Here is a 22,369-nt window from a genome sequence, read left to right on the forward strand (position 1 = left end):
TCAACATACATATATATGATATACAAAGGGTGCATCAAGAATGTAGTTGTAGATGGGAATACCAGTGAGAGCTATGCAGGCTGCTCTGACTGCAATTACACTCTTCAAATATTAAGCCCTCTGTACTCATTATTTTCGTATGGCAAATGCATGATGGTCTTCGTAGTAAATTTGTTTGCATTTCAAATACTTATTCCGTTATCTACACAAAAACAATGTGTATTTTTTTTTAAATGATTTGTTAGCTCCAAACTTCTATGGGGTCTGAAGATTTACTTGGTGCGTAATAAATATTGTGTTTCTTAAAGTACTGGTCTTCATTTATTGAAAAAAAAAAACCGATTAATAACTGTTAATTCCTCCAACTTATTTTTTGCTCTCTGACAATCTCTGGCTTTGTGCAGATCTGGTAAACACTGCTAAAGGGATCATATATTTCATGCTTTTCTTTATTTCGGAAATTTTCCTGCTTTGTGGAAATACCCTTTTAATGTCATGCAAAGCTTCAACTTTTCAGCATAAATATAACCAACTTTCTAAAGAGAATTTCCAAGGAATTAACAATTAGCTCCAAATTCTAAAAAACTTTATGCAAGATTTCCAAAGAGTAGAGACTAAAGTCCAGAAATATTTGCTCTGCAAAGTGAGATGCAGTAATGGCCTCCAAGATGTCAGAAAAGAGGTCACAAATTCAAACATTGTTTTGTTAAGTTTCAGTGATAAAAGGTATGTGCATTTTTTTTTCATTAACAAAATGTTTCATTCTGTCTCACAATGAGTAAAAGATAAAAATGTAAAGTCACACTACAGAAGCACGCTGAGTGTTGATATAAATGCCATTATGGAATAATAGAGATTTTGTGTTTAGATAACATCACAAGTATTTTAGCATGAAGTCACAAAATGTAATTCAGTGTATAACTGTTCTAATTGTTGTCTTCTTCCTAAATAGCTTTTATTCTGCACTGGTAGCAAGAAGCAAAATCAGGAACATATATTCAGATATTTTCACAAAATATGTTCAGATATTTTCACAATTACCTATTATAAGTCATAGAAACAACTTTATTTTTTTTTATAGTCAGTTTGAAGAGGATCATTCCAACCGGAGGTATAAAGGAAATTATGCTTCTCTCATCCTGAAAAAAAAAAAAATAGTGGACTCTGATTTTTATTGAAAATGAAAATGAAACATCACTGGTAAAATCCAAACTCTAACTTAGGGATGAGCTTCCTTAACCGTTTCAGTGAACTTAATATAAAACATGATTGTTCTGTAAATTTCACTTGAGGTATCAAATAAACGTATCCTGTGTGCCAGATCTCAACTTCAACTGATACTAATAGATGCAAACTAGTATTTTCAATTTACCTAAACTGAATATCAGATTTTACTATACTTATTACAGATATATTCCTTGCTGTACTTCATGCTAAATATGCTCTACATTTTCTTGTAAGTAGGCCAAAAGCAGCTTATGATTAAGCTCACTTGAAGAGACTGACCTGGCAATTCTTGCCTGTGCAAACCTCTCACTGAATAAAGACTTGCCTTTTAATGATTTGAATGTGCTTTTACTGCTGCTACACAGTCTCTCAGTCTTGCTCAAGCAGCAATTCAAATCATGTTTGTTCCCAGGCACAGTATGAAACTTAAACCCAACTACAGTACATTTTCTTTATGTATTTCAGACTCTTCAAGTACTCTACAACACAATCCTCTTGATTACAGCCTACACAAGTTCATGATTGACATGAAGGATATCTATTTCAAATATCTTGCAAGCAGCAAAAAAGGTACTGTACTTCAATATAATGTGTTTTCGTTCACTGTTACCATAAACCAAGAAATGACCTTCTGGTCAGTGCTTGTCATTGAGTTTCCAAATAGGAAAAAAAGGGATCCTAATGGAATCAGGCACATTTTGTAGTTGTCATTTAATATGTTTAAATCTAGCTGAAATCCCCAGACTATTTGAACCACTAATAAATATAAAAGAAAAATATTTTTTAACTTCTACTCTACTGTGACTGAAGGCCTTAGCACAAACCATATGAAAATCTTCGCCTGCAGGCAACTATCAGTCAGATGAAATCTTTGTAGCAAATCTGCAAGGGACTTCTTAAGATTGTGACCATCAGCAGTTCTACAGAAGCACTGTGCCTTCAATGTCTACATAATTTTTGTCTACATAATTTTTTAGCTGATCAAGGTGATCTTAAAGCTCTACAGTTTAACAAACCAGGATGCAACTGTTCTAACTAACCCTTCCTAGTACCAAAAACCTTCTGCTGAGTTTGTTCCAGTGCCCTTCTTTCCAATGCCTCAGATTGCTTTTGTGCCAAAGCCATCACTTTATGTCCTACTTTTTGTCTGATCCCCTCTGTGAAAATTTTAGCAGACCTCACCCATACTTGAGCACTGGTTTCTTTACATATACATTATTCCTTCAGCTGACTGCAGAAACTTTATGTTTAGATACCAAAATCCTGACTGTATCCAAAGCAAAAAAAACCCCTCCAAACTTGACTTTTATTTCTAAAATTATTTTTCAAGGCATAGGAAGAGAAAACCTCTTTTGTAGTTCTTGGTGATCAGCATTTCTTTGAAGTTGCTGCTTTAGTGTGTGCCATTGCAAAGATTTTTCTGTAAAAGTGACAGCAGATTAAATCACAGATTAGATAGCTGCTTTCTTTGAAGTTTTCATGAGTGGGTGATTTATTTGTGAATGTCTAACAGGTAAGAGACTGATAGGTCAATTTTTGTATCATGTGTCACCTAAACAGCTTCTGTAATGACCAACTGTTTATTGAGAAAAGGCTTGACAGAACATACCAGACTGGAATGAATCACAAAAATCTGCTTACAAAATAACAATATATATACTGCTATCACCTTCCTACAGACTCGCCTGAAGTTAAAGATTACAGTGGTGTATTCATGCAAAAGATGTATCACAGAGTTCACGGGCACTGTGGCATCATCTTCCTGTACCTTAGTATTCTTAATATTCAGTGTGAAACCTTGACTGTACACTTAGTGAAACATACTGCCAAAAAGACAAGCAATACGAGACAAAGATATCTTCTCTTTGCAGAGTATTTCTGGTTTCTGTGAAACGTACCAGTTCTGGAAAGCATTGTGAGTTTGGCTGTGGAAGAGCTTTACATTTGGAAAGGAACTGAATATTTCAGCAAATCTTGGACTGCTCTGTAATAGATGTAGCAGAAGGTATAATAGTATAATGGCCCCTTTTGTAACTTTGTCTTTATATCTGCAACTTGATTATAGTACTTCTGAGCCTTAAAACAAACATTTAATTGACTTTATTATATTGCTTTTGGTCCATGCTATCCTTTGACCCTTAGAGTAGAGTAATAAAAAATTTGAATTTTAAATACAAGACAAATACTATAACAATTAATTTGACAAAAAGTATCACTGACAGTTATATGGCATTTTTATTCTCAGAGGTTCCCATAGCAGATCAGAACTCTAACAACTGTTTAATCAACTTAGAAAGAAACTGTGAAAGCCTACTGCATTCTGGTCTGAAGCTGAGCAGCTTCTCCAAAGTACAAAAAAAAAAATTCATTAAAAAACTACCAGTTTCAAAAAGAGCTGGAAGGAAAACTGATGGGTTGCCAGATTGCAGCTTTATGTAAATGTACATAAGTAAGCAAATAAATAAATAAATAAATATAAAGATTATGTCAATGCATCTCAAGTTTCAAAAATGAAAAATTAATATTTTTCTAAATCTACATCAGATGTAGAAACATAGTTGGAACATCAGTTTTATGCAGCATTTAATTATTTACCAAAAAATGCATCTATAAATGTTTGAGACATACTGCTTATTGGAAAATACAACATGTTCAATGTTCATTTCAGTCTGGAGTGATGGATCAGGGTTAATTCAGATGGAGGTGTGCCACTGATGAATTACCACACCCACACTGTACATTTTGGTCTTCAGAGGCAGTTCAAGTATAGATCAGCTTGAACTGAGGCATCTCACTAGATCACAGCACATGATGGAACAACTTACATAACACAATCACCTATTGCTTGATTTCTCCTGTTTTCAGGCTTTCTATTCATTAATGTGACAATAATACTAATAAAAAGTAGTGAGTTGATTCTAATGATCCTCAGAAGTTCTAATAGGTATACATTGTAGGAGTGAAAGAGATTCTAAGAAGTAAGAAGTAAGAATGAAAGTTCATAAGAATCTTACACCTAAGCAATCCTGCTTCTGTGGTAGGAGAGACCAATTCTTATCCCATATCAGGCATTGGATTCTTAACTAATACGGTTACTGTAGATCACCCTATAGTTACAGCTGAAAGTAGCTATGTGCTTCATCATTAAGTATAATGCTCCAATCCATATCTTGAAGTGTTAATTTTTTTTTTTTTCAGAAACATCAGTATATTCTTTAAAGTGTTGTCTTAGGGATGATGGTTTTTCAGCATCTTTATTGTCATTACTGTCTATCTGAGAAAAAAGAAAAAATCCTGTCTTTTCTGAAAAAGAAAATCCCTATCAACAAGTTTTTTTCTCACATAGCTAAAGCCAAGAAAACAGAATAACAAAAAAAAAACCCCTTACATTTCTACTAAAATATACTTCATTAAGGGTTGAATTCATACTAAGACATATAAATTAAATATCCCCAAAAATGTCAAAAGATATGAATAATTAGCTGGTATTTAAAGGACGTTTAAAGGTGGTGGATATGAATATTTCAAATTATTTCTGATGAGATTTGGAGGCAGTAAACAACCTTGAAAATTAGAAAAATACTTTAAAGCCAGGAGTATGTATCTTGTCTTCAAAAAAAGGGCTTGATTAGTATGTAGTAATAAAACATGGAACCACAGAGATAACAATGAAAAGAAACAAAATCTTGAACAGTTGTTCTTAGATGAGCATCTTCGAACCTATGCATTGAATGAGTCAGAGGTCTTGAGAAAATAAATCATATTTTGATTATATCATTGAACATCAAGTACACATAAAAGAAATTGAATAATTTTATTTCTGACTTCTCACTGTGACTTTTCAACTCCCATGTGACACATTGTAGATAATTTTTAGAGTACACTACTGTGATTTAGATTTCTCCCATCACACACCTTGACCTTATTGCTAGCATATAGAACCACTTGCAACATTCTACTTCTACACAGTCTCATGGGACTGTGAATGTTTACTTTCTCATTGTATGTTGAACTGATGAATATTAAGTTTAAGAAATATTTTTTGAATCATCATAAAATTTTATAATTTGTTCTGGTACATTTCCACAATTTTCTGTTTGCTTTCCTCAAACAATCATCCGACTGAGTTTAGTTACAGCATTATTCAAAAAGAAAATTAGTTTTTAAACTTCATAGGCTCAGTCAAAAAAGCCTTCCCCAGTTTTTCAGTCAGAATTTTGAGCCTTAGATAAGCTATCATGTTCAACCAGTCATGGATCTAAAATAACATGATTGCAGCCAAATAAACTAAATAATATGTCTTATACTTGAAATAATAAGTCAAATAATGAGTCAAATATATTTGTAAAGACAGCAAAATGATTGAAAAAAACCCATATGTTTGAGACACTCATTGCATTTACAGATACATGAACAAAAGAAGCACAAGCAATTTTTAATCTCTCCACAGAGGTCTGTTTATGCATGTTTATGTTAAGCACAATATAAACAGTAGAAAAAAATCATACTAAATATGTATCCCAGGGGTTTAAAAGGGCCAGTGAAATTAGTTGAATTAAGGGAACACCTAAACTGCAGCTCAAAGGAATTCCAGCTGTTCAAATCAGCAAGTTGACTTTGTTGGGGACCCAACTTAATTGCCTCTATGCTAACGCATGTAGCACAAGGAACAAACAGGAAGAGTTAGAGATGTGTGTATGCCTGCAGGGCTATGACCTTGTTGGCATCACAGAGACGTGGTGGGATGCCTTCTATGACTAGGGAGTTGGAATGGATGGATACAGGCTCTTTAGGAAGGACAGGAAGGGGAGACAAGGAGGGGGTGTCAGCCTCTGTTTCAGCGACCAGCTGGAGTGCGTGGGGCTCCGCCTGGGGATGGATGAGGAGCTGACAGAGAGCTTATGGGTCAGGATTAAAGGGAGGCAGTCTCATGAGGTTCCTGTTGACAGGAAAAAGGGTAACATAACCCCCATTTTTAAAAAGGGAAACAAGGAGACCTGGGGAACTACAAGCTGGTAAGTCTTACCTCTGTGCCTGGCAAGGTCATGGAGCTCCTGGAAACCATGATAAGGCACATGGAGAGCAAGGAGGTGGTTGGTGACAGCCAACATGGCTTCACCAAGGGCAGATCATGCATGACCAATTTGTTTGCCTTCTATGAGGGGGTGACAGCATGGGACGAGCAATGAACATCATCTATCTGGACTTGTGCAAAGCATTTGACACTGACCCGCACGACATCCTTCTCTCTAAACTGGAGAGACATGGGTTTGATAGTAGGACCACTCGGTGGATGAGGAGTTGGCTGGATGGCTGCACTCAGAGAGTGGTGGTCAATGACTCAATGTCCAAGTGCAGACTGATCACGAGTGGCATTCCTCAGGGGTCTGTGTTGGGCCCAGCCCTGTTCAACATCTTTGTGGTGACGTGGAAGTAGGATAGAGTGCACCCTCAGCAAGTTCGCCGATGACACCAAGCTGTGTGGTGCCGTCGACACGCTGGAGGGGAGGGATGCCATCCAGAGGGACCTTGACAAACTGGAGAGGTAGGCCCATGCCAACCTCATGAAGTTCAAGCAGTGAAAGGTCCTGCACCTGGGTCATGGCAATCCCAGGCACAAATACAGACCAGGTGGAGAATGGATTGAGAGCAGCCCTGAGGAGAAGGACTTGAGAGTGTTGGTGGACAAGAAGTTCAACATAGAATCATAGAATCATAGAATGGTTATGGTTGGAAGGGAACTTCAAAGGTCATCTAGTCCAACCCCCCTGCAAGGAACAGGGACATCCCTGACTAGGTCAGGTTGCTCAGAGCCCCAACCAACTGGGCCTTGAACGTTTCCAGGGATGGGGCATCCACCACCTCTCTGGGCAAGCTGTTCCAGTGTTCTACAATCCTCAGTGTTAAAAATTTTTTCCTAGTATCTAATCCAAATCTACCTCCCTCTATTTTAAAACTGTTACCCCTAGTCCTGTCACAACAGGCCCTACTGAACAGTCTCTCCCCATCTTTCCTGTAGGCCCCCTTGAGGTACTGCAAGACCGCTATAAGGTCTCCCCGGAGAGAAACAGCATGTGAACTTTGAGCAACTTTCTGTGTGGATTAAATTCCATGCTCCTCTCTTCTAGCTGTGGATTATAGAAATCATTTGACTGAAAGGAAAGATTGTTGAATTTAGTCCTAACTTTTTTTTTTTTGCTTTTTTTTTCCCCCAAAAGCATTATCGCTTTTTACATAGTTATTTATTTATTCATTGCTTGTGCCAACATGCACATATTGTCGGCCAGAAGAGTGACTTTTATAACACACGCCTGTACATGTTTTCAAATTAAACTGTCATTCTCATAAGGAAGTCAATGATAACAGAGGTATTAACTGATAATTAACAATATTTTGATAATCTATCCTTCTTTTATCTGTTTTCTGAAAATCTGTATCTGTTTACAGTCAGGCAAACATATTTAGAAAAATTTTCATATGTACAAATAGTTATATAACAAGTGTATTTCTAGTTCTTGTACCTCAGGCGATAGATGTCCCTCAGAAATTTAAAGCCATATGTCAACAAGAATTTACCATGTATTAACAATAAACCTCCCTCCTGTCATTCCAAGCTCTACCTCTCTATAGAGATCTGAAGAATGTGTTTTCTAATTTCAGAATGAAATGAGGATAACTTAACCATAAACCTCTCCAGACAATTTGACTTGAACCAACAAAACAGAAAATACCCATCAGTAACAGCAATGTGCGCTGCTTCAATAGTGGGATGAGGCAAGGACATTAACAAAACTCCAAGGATTTTTCTTGTTATTTTTTTTGTTTTACCTGTGACATTTTGCCTAATCCTTCCTCATCTAATACAATATTGGAGTATTGGTAAAGAAGAGGAAAAAGTATTTATTTTCAAAACCACTTTTCCAATTCCTCCTTTAGTATATAACTTCCCTTGGAAATCCTTGCTTTTTCTGTCAATATATTACCATATCTTCAGTGCTTTGTCCTGTATTTGGCTTTCTTGCACCATGGTTTCTGCTAATGAAGAAATGTGACTAGAACTGTAAGTGGAAATGTTATATACTTATATAAATGTATACTATTTAAATGACATAAATATATATAATTTCCACTTACATTTGTATATGTTGTATATTTAAATATATGTGTTGTATTTTGAAGAACATATGCTTACATTGCAACTACATACACACAGAACTGAAGGAAATCCCATCAAGTCTTTGAGATCTGTCCTACAGGTCCTATTCTCTTTCACCTGAGTAGGCAGAGGTAGACATATTTTCTTATTGACTTGATGCAGTTTTGCAGAGATTATCTGTAGTTTTATAGTCTCACAAATAGGTGGCACTAATGAATTCTGTATTTGCAGTAATTTCTGTGTTCCCAACTAGGAAAGTACAAGTCCTTTGTGCCCTCTCACACACTCTTTACTGATCTTTACTAACAAGAGCAGCTTTGAATTTGTTTATGAGGGCTGAAACAAATAACAGAAGATCCTGTTTTCCAGTGCCAGGACATAAGAAACTTCTGAATGTAACAGAGTTACTCACTCATGAGTGTGGGAGAAGAATGCCTACATGCTGCATTAAAATAAGAAAAGCATATTGCTCTTTAATATAAAACATGTCTAGGATGACATAATGTATTGACAGTTCTTATGAAAGACCCGATTAAATTAGTTGGACCTGAAATATTACCTGGCACACTAGAAATGTCAAATAGAAATCACCTTGAGTCACGTTCCCTGCTGGTTTGCAGTGGAGTAACCAGAGCGTCAGCATAATTAGGAGTGTTTTTCAGCTTCAGCCAGCACAGACTTTGGTTTATTAGTGTTTTCTAAACAAGATGCATATGTAGATAGTGAATTACATTATATACACAGAAATCTTATTGTATTTAACTTTATGATAAAATTTTAATGACATTTTATCCTGTTTGTGTAATAATATGCCTAAGTCTTCATAGACAAAGAAACTATGAGAATTTAAAGATTATTGAGAACTCAACCCTATTTTGTAGCACTCATGCTATTTTGGAGGCCATGACAGAAAATATTTTAAAGCAAATTAGTAAAATTTTACACTAAGAAAAAGAAATACCTAGAAACTTATTTGTAAATAAATTAAACCCCTAGTAAAACTGGTGCAGAGCTATCAGTAATATTAGTTAAAATTTTTTTAAATCAATTTTTCAATTAACTCTCTGTTGGATAGATTAGGGATTTTAAACCAAGACAATATTTCAAAAAAATATTCTTTTGTAAACAATGGGTCAAAAGAAGTGCAGCAAAAGATTAAAATAAGAATTGGAAAATAAGGCATGCTCACTGTGTCCACATAGCCCACATTAATGTGAATGGCATATGCACTGTAGCTGAAGAAACACAAGGAAACATAATTGATCAGAAAAATAATTCTTCACGGGTCTTCCTTACTATAATGAAGGTGGGAGAAATCCTCGTTATTCTCTCTTCTGATAATCTGAGGTTCTGTTTTATATAGTGATGTGGATATTAACACATCAAGTAGTTTTGGGTCACTTCTTAGAGTGTGAAGACAGCAGGCAAGGTCTGGTCATGATGGTAGTAGATGCCATCTCTAAAACAAGATGGCAGCTTTCAAATATCAGTTGAAAATGCATCACCTGTGTGGTGGATTGACTTTGGCTGGGTGCCAGGTGCCTACCAAGCCACTCTATCACTCCCCTTGCTCAGCTGGACAGGGGAGAGAAAATACGATGAAAGGCTCGTGAGTCAAGGTAAGGACATGGAGAGATCACTCACCATGGAGAGATCACTACAGCCATGGGAAAAACAAACTTGACTTGGGGAAATTTATTTAATTTATTGGCAATCAAAAGTCAGAGTAGGATACTGAGAAACAAAAATAATCTTATAACATCTTTCTTCCATCTGTCCCTTTTTCTTCACACCCAGCTTCTCTACGTCCTCCCCCTCAGCAGCGCAGGAGGACGAGGAATAGGGGTTGCAGTCCGTTCATCATGTGTTGTCTCTGGGACTTTTTCCTTCTCAAGGGAACAACTCCTCACACTCTTCCCTTCCTCCAGTATGGAGTTGCTCCCAAGGGAGACAGTCCTCCATGAACTTCTCCAATGCGAGTCCTGCCCATGGGCTGCAGTTCTTGATTAACTGCACCAGTGTGGGTCCCTTTCACGGGGTGCAGTCCTTCAGGAATAGACTGCTCCAGTGTGGGTCCTTTCCATGGGATCACAAGTCCTGCCAGCAAACCTGCTCCAGCTTGGGCTCCTCTTTCCATGGGTCCACAGGCTTGTGTGAGCTTCCCACGGGGTTGCAGCCTCCTTCAGGGCACATCTGCCTACTCTGGTGTGGGATCCTCCATGGGCTGCAGTTGATCTCTGTTCCACTGTGGGCCTCTATGGGCTGCAGGGGGACAGCCTGCCTCACCATGGGCTGCACCACGGGCTGCAGGGGAATCTCTGCTCAGTGCCTGGAGCACTTCCTCCCCTCCTTCTTCACTGACCTTGATGTCTGCAGAGCTGTTTGTCTCACATATTACTCTTCTGTTCCAGCTTATGACACTTCACTTACTCTCTTATTACTCTTCTTTTCCAGCTGCTGTTCTGCAGCATTTTTTCCCGTTCTTAAATATATTTTCACAGACATGCTACCACCATTACTGAAGAGCTTGGCCTTGGCCAGTGGCAAGTCCATCTTGGAGCTGGGTGGCATTGACTCTATTGGACATGGAGGAAGCTTTTGGCATCTTCTCACAGAGGCCACCTCTGTAGGCCCCCCTCCACTACCAAATCCTTGCCACACAAACCCAATACACACTTGCTTCCAATAGCTCCAGAAACATGTGTTCCCTGGAAGCACAGTTGCTGGCCAAGGCCAAAAATGTGCCAAAATCACTGCAAGAAAAGACAGGACCATATATGGGCTGCATTCCCATTTCAAAAATTTTAGATAAGGAAAGCAGCTCCACTTCACAGCTGTAGCCATCTCAGGGTCCTATGATACTCAGAATCAAGTTCACTCCATTACCCTGAATATCCAATTTTCTAGCGGCACCCCTGATCCATCAATCTGCAATGTACAAAATATATAATTAGATGATTCTTTCTATAATTTTTTTTTGGCAGATATTTTTACTGCTAACGTTCTCTTGTTTTCTTTAAGGAGACTTTTCGGGACTAGGTGTAAGGAAGAAATTTTTTACAATGAGAGTGGTGGAACACTGGAACAAGTTGCCCAGAGAGGTGGTAGATGCCCCATCCCTGGAAACATCCAAGGCCAGGTTGGATGAGGCTCTGAGCAACCTGATCTAGTTGGGGATGTCCCTGCTCCTTGCAGGGGGGTTGGACTAGATGACCTTTGAAGGTCCCTTCCAACCCTAACCATTCTATGATTCTATGCTTCTCTGAAGGAAGGAAGGGAAGGTGGGAGTATGGAGAGAGAAGAAGACGATAGAGGTATCGTATAAGTTGATAAGAGAACTTGAAGGGGAGTTAATAAGATGGAACATGTTGCCCAGAGAGGTGCTGTCTCCATCCTTGGAAATTTTCAAGATCCAATTAGACTAAGCTTTAAGCAACCTGGACTGACTTACAGCTGGCCCTGCTTTGAGCATGAGCTTGGTGAAAGACCTCCTGAGGCCCCTTCGAACCTGAGTTGTCTTATGATCCTAAGATCCCAGATCCCATCATTAACAAGAATATTTTGGATGCAAAAGTAGCATGGGTGCAGTTCCACTGATACAGAAGTGGCTTATAAATAGTGTATCCTTTATGGAAATAGCTGTGCCTGCATTAATCATCATCTGAAAAATATAACTGCATCCATGCCCACACTGGGGCAGCTGCACAGTCTTTCTAGAACAGTTAATACAGTCCACATTTCTAATGTAAAGAAGCCATGTATTGTCAAGGAACAAAAACCCAACATTATCAATCTACTGTAAAGAAGCAAATTACTAAAATACCGTCATCCATCAGCTACTAATCTTTAAATAGCAATAATTACCGAATGTTCTTGTGCCTACTAAACTAGACAAAGACAGGATATAAACACGTTGATAGATCACTTAACCAGTAAGTGACAATGTATGTCATGCAGATGGAGTAAATACTGTTGACTTGTAGTTCACCGTAAGAATGCAGGGTAGCAGGAAGTTACATTACCTTAAGTAGGAATACAGGTCCCTCATATCAATGCATCTTTCTTCAGTCTTAAGAGAAAAAAGTCTCTATTTATAAATTTATCTGAACAATCACACACTTTATGAATCAGGTGCCTCTTCCAAACTTATCTGATCACAGTGAATCATGTTCAAATGCTGAAGCTCTTTTGCAATGTTTTCTAAAGTTCAGAAAAGTTGCATTAAAGTGTTCTTTAGACTTATATGCCATTTCAAGTAATACAGTTTCTCAGTATACTACTTTGAAGATATAGACTGATGTTGAAAAATATGCCAGCTTCATTTACTCTGTCTAGCTGTCACTGAAGTTCCCAAATCATGCAGTCTTTTTACCTAATATAACAAAATATAGTTGATACAACCTGAGATGTCTTCAAGAACACAAATGCAGACACATCATTTTAAACACAGGTTATGGCTAGACATTTTTAAAAAATAGTATTTCAGCCAGGGGATTAATAAGTAAGTGTGCTCTACTCAGTATGAAAATCCAGTATTATGCCACTAATTTCTGTGCTTGGATTTAATTATTTTTTTCAGGATAAATTTAGATTCATGAAATGAAAGTTTTATAAAGCAATAGTAATAGTTGTCAGATTCTCCTCTATATAGTCAGTCAAGGCTCCCATGTTGGGACTTAAACAGGAAAATAAAAGAAAAAAAAAAAGACGAAAAAAGAATTTGGGTGATGGAACACAAAAAGTTGAACATTTGCGTATAAGACAGTGACTGGGGAGCAATCCTATGTGTTTTAAATCAGCATTTTAAAACATATATAGACATATATAACCTTAAGATCATTGGATCTCTGGGGATCTCTAGTCCAAACTTTTCCTTAAAGCCTGGTCAGCGCTACATTCAGACTAGATTGCTCAGAGCTTTATCCATTAACTGCACAGTCTCTCTGAGTAATATGACAAATGGATAAGCAATCCATTGCTTGACTATCCTCTCAGGGAACAAGGTTTTAACTCATACTTAGTGTGGACTTCTCTTGTTTCAATGTCCTTTGTCTCTCCTTCAACCATGCACCACTGTGAGCAGCCTAGCTCCATGTCCTTGATCACCTCTCTGAAAGTGCTGGCAGGCAGTTGTTATGTCCCCCAGAAATTCTGTCTTCTCCAGGCTGAACAAGACCCTGCCCCTCAATCTCTCCTTGTTTTTCTTTGCTCACTGACCACCTTGGTGGCTGTCTGCTGAACTCACTTCAGTTTGTCTATGTCTTCTAGGGAACCCAAAACTCAACATAATAGTCTCGTTACAAGTGCTGAGTAGAGAGAAACAATCTCCTCCCTTTGTTTTCTGACTGTGCTCCTGTTCATACAGCACAGTATGCTGATGTCCTCCCTGCCTGCCAGGGTTCACTAGTGGGTCCTGTGCAGCTAACTATTCCAGTTTTTCAGCAGTTTCTCCCCAGCCAGTCAGTCCCTGTGCTGTTGCAACAGACTCTTCTTTCCCGAGTGAAGGACTTTGTATTTGTCCTTGCTGAATTTTATGAAATTCCTGTCAGCCGATTTTTCCAACCTGTATGTGTATGTCCCTCTGTATGGCAGCTGTCCTCTCCAGTGTATCAAGTCATCCCTCCAGTTTGGCATCATCTGCAAAATTGATGTGCATTACTAGTCCATTGCTTCAGCAGGACAGTCCAGGATAGACCCCTGTGGTACCCCACTAGCTACCAGCCTCCAGATAGCATATGACCTGTTGCCACTACTCTTGAAGCCCAAATAGTTGACGATTTTTTTTTGTACATCTGATCGTCTACTCAGCCAGGCTAGATGGATATGATAATATTGTGGGAGACAGTGTTAAAGGCACACATTTAGACTGCTCTAAATCTTGAAAGATCTACAATGTATAAGTGTATGAAAGTTGGTTTATTGAGAAGTGAATTCAGTGAAAATGATTAGATATTTTTAAAAAAGATAGTTCCAGTGTTATTGTATGCAATGCCTTCAAAATAAACCACAAGGCATTTTTGCATATCCGTTCATCCATGCATTTTAGTTTAGCTTGATTTGAATTTGTCTCATTCTATAAAAGAAAAAGCACCCTCTGTGTGTTGCACCTAGCACATGTACCAAATTGTTATGATACCTGTAATGAAGGACAGTGTCACAGAGCAGAGAAGCACTCGTCCACACCTTGAATATCTCCACTCTTTACAACAAAAGATTATTTATTAGGCTTTCTAGATACATTGTTGCTCATTCCTCCTCCAAATATTTTTTTAAGAAAACACCTGAATGATCATACCATTATTTTTTACCATGTCACTCTCCTCTATGAGTCATACAATCTGCTTCTCACTGCACATTTTTTTTGCAGAACTAACTGTGCTTAGTCTTTAGGATCAAGTTATTTTGTTTTATTTTTTTTTGTTTTCTCTACAGATCTCTAAACTATGTTCTTTGCTGAACCAATATTTCACAGAAATCAAACCTCCACACTGCAACTGTGGAAATACTGTACAGACAAACAGAAAACAAAATTGTCTTTGTATTAAAAGAAGAGTTAGAAAAAATAGGCATCTATCAGCAGAAGAGCTTTGAACATCCAGGACATATGTGTATGAGTCAGGCATATAGTCAGATGTACTCAAACAGGCAATGTTCCTCAAAGTGGGAATTAGTTCAGGCATGGCATTATATTTAGCATTTTAGCAGATTCTGTTTGGTCACTACTAAGTATCAGAATTTTGCAGGTTTTTAATCCAAGGCACTGATTGCTTCCAAGCATTTTTTTTTGTGGTGCATATGCCATTAGCTCAGATCTCTTGGAGCCAGCTACTGGCTGGGGCCATCCTGGGGCTGACCGCTTAAAGATGTATGACAATATAAACAAGTGCAGGCACATCTGAGATCCTCTGACTTTCAAGTAGTCAGGATGTGAGCTAGCTCCAGTTCAGGAAAAAAGTTTATCAGCATTAGCATTATCAGCTTAGATTAATACAGTCTTTAAAAAACAGAGTAGATGAACTTGAAATCAATGTCTACTAGGTCATCTTGATTCCAAGCTGGGTTGTGGTTGGCCAGCCCTGGACATAACATACGTACTTGCATTTGCCCATTTTGCAGTATGTACACAGCGCAAAATCCTACATATGCATGAGAAAGCCCAGGCATTAAGATCCATCCTGATTTAAGGCATTTCTAAGCCTTATTTTGATCTGTGATTTCCTTCTTCTTTAGTTGGAATCCCTGAATCAGTAGAGGTGGCAGCACCATCTATTTGCCAGGAAGGGCAGAAAGTGAGGGTAGGCTCCTGCTCTTATCCAGTCGTAATTTCTAATCAATTGTTTAACAACTCTAGCAATCATTTATTTTTGTTTGGGACTTTAGTCAGATTAACAAGCTAAAACACCTTGACCATTGCAGCAAATGCAACAACAACAACAACAAAAAAGGTTGTAAAGTTGGTTCGCTGAAGAGAGTTAAGCAGAAACAAGTAAACTGAAAACACTTGGGAGACTCACTAGGGAGCCCTTGTCTTCCACCTTTCCTGAAAACATTAAGACTGATAGAGGAAAGGAAACAAAGTAGCATTAACAACACCTCCCTAAAAAAAGAAATAATGAACTCAAAAACAAAGTCCCAAACAAAAAACAAACCTCAACCCCAGAACCTAAACCCTACCATCATTCTGATGTGAACAGGAGGTCCTAACCTAAACAGTGTACAGGTCTGGACCCCACAGCTTGCTCATTCATGAAGATCCCTTACCTAATTTTGGCCTAGTCTCAAGTAACACTCTCCTAGGCCAGCAATCCCTCACAATAAGCAGACTGGGTATGGTCACCATGTTCTGGCATGGAACAGTAACCTCTTGGCCAGGGAACACTACCTGCCCTCTTTTATTTACAGGTACAGCTGTGAAATCAGTGAGCTAATAATGAGTAATGGTGCAATTTTTTTTTTTTTGCTGGGAAGAGAAACAAAAGGAAATATTGGATGATGGAAAAAGAAAACTGTAAGCTAAAAGCTGTAGGTACTGACTCAAGAGTAGCAAATTAAGCTTATAGAATTATTTCTCTATTCAGATGAGAAAGTTTTTGAAAAATGAGATTAGAAATAAATAGCAATAATGAATGTTTTAAAGGAAAACTTTTTTAAAAAAAGAAATAAAGAAAAATTGTTTTAAAGGCAGAGAATTTTCCATGCAAACAGAAATCTGGAGGACTGGAGCAGCAGAACCAGAAGTAGTATAAGGTCATTTCTGGAAGCCAGGAATAAAACCAGGACTTGCAGGGTCTCAGTGTGTTGCCTCAATTTAAGAAAAAAAGGCTTCTCACAGTGGGGAATATGCTCTGTAGTGCACTGTATCTGAGGTTCTGTCTCCACATCTGTTGCACTACTGAGAATTTCTTCTTCTCTGAGGCGAATTCTGTAGGAAATCTCTGTCCCAAAAATCAAGAAAATACGCTGTTCCAAAAAGGTGGAACTAACTTGTGTTCTTTAATGTGCTAAATAAAAAAAAAATTCAACCCCCCCCCTAATAAATAACTTAAAATGAAAGCTTTATGAGTGATGAACAGAACTGATTATGATCTGGTATATTGCCTCTGTGTTTCACATAGCATTATACCTTTATTCAGCTGCCTTCTGAGAAAAAGCATGTCTCCAGTCACCAGCATCTATCCTCTGCTTTACTCTCTTCTTGAAAATAAATGCTATTGATCAGCAGCAGTCTTTTCTGAAATTGGCAGAAAGGTGTGAGCCTATTAAAGCTCTTTTATTAAGGTTGAATATGATTGGAAAGGAGAATTGATTCCTCCTACATTTATATCCGTTTGCTTTTTATTGTAGTCTGCTATTTGTAACATTTGTAACATTACATTGCATACCTTCAGAAGCTTTTTTTTCTTTATTTTTATTTCATTCTGCAGATTTTCTTCTGATATCCTAAAGGAGTAAGTATTATTTTTCCTAGTTGTATTATAAACATTATTTTGTATATATGAAATTTGAGCAAACTAAATCTTGCAAATTATTTTTTTTTTTCTGGAGGAACCTGAGTCAGCCATATCCAGATTGTTTTGTTAGCTATGTTTAAAATTACTGCAGAAGATGTAAGATTGTGAATATGTGTCTTGATACCAGTATATAAATCTTCAGTTAGATCAGGTTTCTTTGAATATGAAAACTGACTATCTCTGCTTAAAAGATTAAAAAAAAATAATAGAAGGACAATATTTTGAAAAAATTCTTCTGAACAGGTGCCACTATTAAAGGAAACAATGTGAAATAAATCAGAACTTCTAACTGTCCAGTCTGCCAATGTTCTTTAGAGGCTGCCACCGTACCAAACAGTATGGTTCAGTGCAGGAGAAAAAAGAAAGTGTTGAAGCTGAAGCCAAGTATTCAAGTAGTTCTGCTGTCTCGAGTGCCACGCGTACCTTTATGTCAGCTAGCATATACATTTAGAGTTTAGTTTTAAAAAGTACATTTCTAAAATATCACTTTGAAAACAGTTGTTTACAAAGTTTCCATTGCCTTTAATAAGAATTAATGTAGGACAGTCAGATCATTTAGAATAGAACTATATAGTGAACATTCATATATCTTTGTATGTTTCTATAACATAGCAGAAGTGATTTACTAATGTTGTCTGTTTCTTGCATTGTCTTACATTTGAACCCTGAGGGCTCAGCATTGTGTCTGAACAAATATTTTACAATGCTTATTTTCTAAAACAAATGTTTCTTTGGGTTGCCTGAAGTTACGGTTGGATCCAAATGAGTTAGAGGATGAAGAACCGCCCATTGTACTCGAAGAGCAGGTTCAGGATCATCTGAGGAACCTAAAGGTGCACAAGTCCATGGGACCTGATGAGATCCATCCGCGGGTCCTGAGGGAACTGGCGGATGAAGTTGCCAAGCCACTGGCTATCGTATTTGAGAAGTCGTGGCGGTCTGGTGAGGTCCCCGATGACTGGAAGAGAGGGAACATAAACCCCCATTTTTAAAAAGGGGAATAAGGAAGACCCAGGTAACTACAGGCTGGTCAGCCTCACCTCTGTGCCTGGCAAGGTCATGGAGCAGATTCTCCTGGAAACCATGCTAAAGCACATGGAGAGCAAGGAGGTGGTTGGTGACAGCCAACATGGCTTCACCAAGGGCAGATCGTGCCTGACCACTTTGGTGGCCTTCTATGACGGGGTGACGGCATCGGTGGACAAGGGACGAGCAACTGACATCATCTACCTGGACTTGTGCAAAGCTTTTGACACTGTCCCGCACGACATCCTTCTCTCTAAACTAGAGAGACATGGGTTTGATGGATGGACCACTCGGTGGATGAGGAGTTGGCTGGATGGCTGCACTCAGAGAGTGGTGGTCAATGGCTCAATGTCCATGTGGAGACTGGTCACGAGTGGCGTTCCTCAGGGGTCCGTGTTGGGCCCGGCCCTGTTCAACATCTTTGTTGGTGACATGGACAGTGGGATAGAGTGCACCCTCAGCAAGTTCACCAATGACACCAAGTTGTGTGGTGCCGTCGACACGCTGGAAGGGAGGGATGCCATCCAGAGAGACCTTGACAAGCTGGAGAGGTGGGCCCGTGCCAACCTCATGAAGTTCAACCAGGCCAAGTGCAAGGTCCTGCTCCTGGGTCATGGCAATCCCAGGCACAAATACAGGCTGGGCAGAGAATGGATTGAGAGCAGCCCTGAGGAGAAGGACTTGAGAGTGCTGGTGGATGAGAAGCTTAACATGAGAAGGCAATGCACCCTTGCGGCCCAGAAGGCCAACCGCATCCTGGGCTGCATCAAGAGGAGCGTGGCCAGCAGGTCGAGGGAGGTGATTCTCCCCCTCTACTCTGCCCTGGTGAGACCCCACCTGGAGTACTGTGTCCAGTTCTGGAGCCCCCAACACAAGAAGGACATGGACCAGCTGGAGAAGGTCCAGAGGAGGGCCACGAAGATGATAAAAGGGCTGGAGCACCTCTCTTATGAGGACAGGCTGAGAGAGTTGGGGCTGTTCAGGCTGGAGAAGAGGAGGCTCCGGGGAGACCTGATAGCAGTCTTCCAGTACCTCAAGGGGGCCTACAAGAAAGATGGTGAGAGGCTGTTTAGTAGGGCCTGTTGCAATAGGACAAGGGGTAATGGTTTTAAAATAGAGGGGGGTAGATTTAGATTAGAAATTAGGAAAAAATTTTTTACGATGCGAGTTATAGAACACTGGAACAGGTTGCCCAGAGAGGTGGTGGATGCCCCATCCCTGGAAACATCCAAGGCCAGGCTGGATGAGGCTCTGAGCAACCTGATCTAGTTGGAGATGTCCCTGCTCCTTGCAGGGGGGTTGGACTAGATGACCTTTGAAGGTCCCTTCCAACCCTAACCATTCTATGATTCTATGATTCTATGAAAGAAAAGTGTTTGGAAATGCAAAACCAAGCCAACTCAGGCTAGAATCATAAGCAGATGAGGCATGATTTATAAAAGGTAAGGAAATTGTTGCTTTCTTCTGAACATAACTGAAGAATTTCTTAAACAACAGGCTGACAATTATCTTTGTGGCAAAAGAAATTATGAATTTCTAAGTTTTTAAGTGGTCATGCATACCTAGAACTTTCCTCATTTCTCCCATTTTAGAAAAAAATCTAGAAAAAATGTCTAAAGAGAAAACCTGATGACCCATAATGTTTTGTTTCACTTCTTAGTTCAGCCATGAAACTAAACTACCTTTAAAAGTCAACAGACAAACAAATGAACAAAAAAAACCTCCATGTACACTGTTGTTCCTCTTTATTTAGAATGAAATATAAGCATGTCTCAAAATGATTTTCTGAATATATGATTTGAACTGTGCATATATGCTTTGCTGAACTGGAGTCTATTTGAAGCATTTTTTATTTTAAAAAAAGGTACTGCAAGCACTTTATATCAAAAGTGAGATAGTTAATAACTGTGGGTGTTTGCAGTTGTTTTTTCTTGTTTTTTTTTTTTTTTTAAATTATTCTGACACCAAGTCTAAAAACAAATTATAAAAAAAGTTGTCAAAAAGATGTTTGGTACCTTATAGCAGTCTTCCAGTACCTCAAGGAGGCCTACGAGAAAGATGGGGAGAAACTGTTCAGCAGGGCCTGTTGCAACAGGACTAGGTGTAATGGTTTTAAAAGAGAGGGAGGTAGGTTTAGATTTGATATTAGGAAAAAATTCTTTACAATGAGGGTTGTAGAGCACTGGAACAGGTTGCCCAGAGAGGTGGTGGGTGCCCCATCCCTGGAAACGTTCAAGGCTAGGTTGGACAAGGCTCTGAGCAACCTGATCTAGTTGGGGATGTCCCTGCTTCTTGCAGGGGGGTTGGACTAGAAGATCTTTGAAGAACCCTTCCAACTCTAACCATTCTATGATTCTGTGATTCTACATCATGCACAATGAAGAGGAGATACATTCTAGTGCAACTTTTGAGTTTCTGAATCTGTTCTAATTCTCCTTCTAACACTTTTTTTTTCTTTTTTACTATTGTTATTTTGCATCAGAATACCGTCAGGTTCTTAGACCTTTCATTTTAATTTCATCAAAATGCTAATGAGCTGGGTTTGTTCACCTGTTTAAAGACAATTGAGCTGCTTCCTGAGGAGAAATCTAGTAAGAAGATGGACATATATTTCTTATACTTTTGAAGTTCAATATAATTTCTCTAAAAATATGTTAAACTATGTAGAATTTGCTTTGCCTGATATTTTAAAAATTGTAATTAAAAAAAACCACAGTGAGAAGCAAAACAATAAAATTTAATTTATCTTATCCTATAATTAAATGTCAATGTAAAACTTGAGAAGTTTTGGAGAGATGCTAGAAGAGCACCTCACTTTTTTTCAGATTTATGTTCCTACAGAAAGCTTAATTAATATCCTTTCTATGGAATCAACACAGTTTCTATGATGATCAAAGAGAAAGGAAAGAAAAAAAAGCAATTCTAAAAATAATTATCAAAAAACACATGCACACCTGGAGAAATTATTGAACATTTTCATTAAAGGCAGAAGAAGTTACTTTTAGTCCATAATCTTTAGCAACAATATGATGCTAATCCTTACTGAGATCTGGGTTTGTAAAGGAAATTATTATGTTCAGTGGTGTAAATCCTAGTCCTGGGCTTGTACTGTAATCTTCTAGGGCATATACAGAAAATTAAGGACTCAGGAAACAACATTGTGCTGGTGGATGCTGGTTACAGGTGACCAGTCAGACTATAGTTGGGTAGAATATAATCTCTAAATATTCTATTAGCTGAAGTGACTGGCAAAGTTTGACTTGTTGTTCCATGAAATATAAACACAGGTCATATACTATAATTGTATTAAATAATGTTATACATTGCAGCCTTGTCATGCAGAAAAAGCTGTGAAGAATGCATAGTAGATGTTGAAGATATCTTAATAATACAAAACTAGAGTAGTGCTGGAATAAGTGACAGTTACTTATCAGTGAGGATAACAAACTTCAGAAAGATCACAAAATGAATGTGTAGGTTCACTGTCACATAATCGCATTGTAGATTACGTGTGATTTCACAATCAGATGTCTCTTTCTGTGTCTCTCTAAAGTAACCCTATCTAAGTTCTATAAACAATGCAGATGGATAGAGAATTTCAGGGTATGTTCTACTGATCTGCTTAAGGTGCTTAACTCACAATGACCTAAAGCATGACCCAGAATATGTATTTCTGGATTACTAACATGCCAGTTGGTCAAATGTTCATCTCTGGAGTCTTTTACAGCAATTTATATATATATATTTCCTTTTTACCCATGGAAATGTTTTAATAGATGTCTGAAACACAAAAAAAAATATTATTGGTAGAGAAGACAGTGAAATCGGGATGAATGGTATTAGTGAAAGTTTTATAACTACTATTTGTTTTTCCTAATTGAGATGTTCCAGTTGCAAAAACAACAAAACATGCATAAGCATGTGCATGAGAGGAACCAAGATCCCAATA

This window comes from Chlamydotis macqueenii, chromosome 3 (genome assembly GCF_036417535.1).
Source record: "Chlamydotis macqueenii isolate bChlMac1 chromosome 3, bChlMac1.mat, whole genome shotgun sequence".
Classification (NCBI taxonomy): Eukaryota; Metazoa; Chordata; class Aves; order Otidiformes; family Otididae; genus Chlamydotis; species Chlamydotis macqueenii.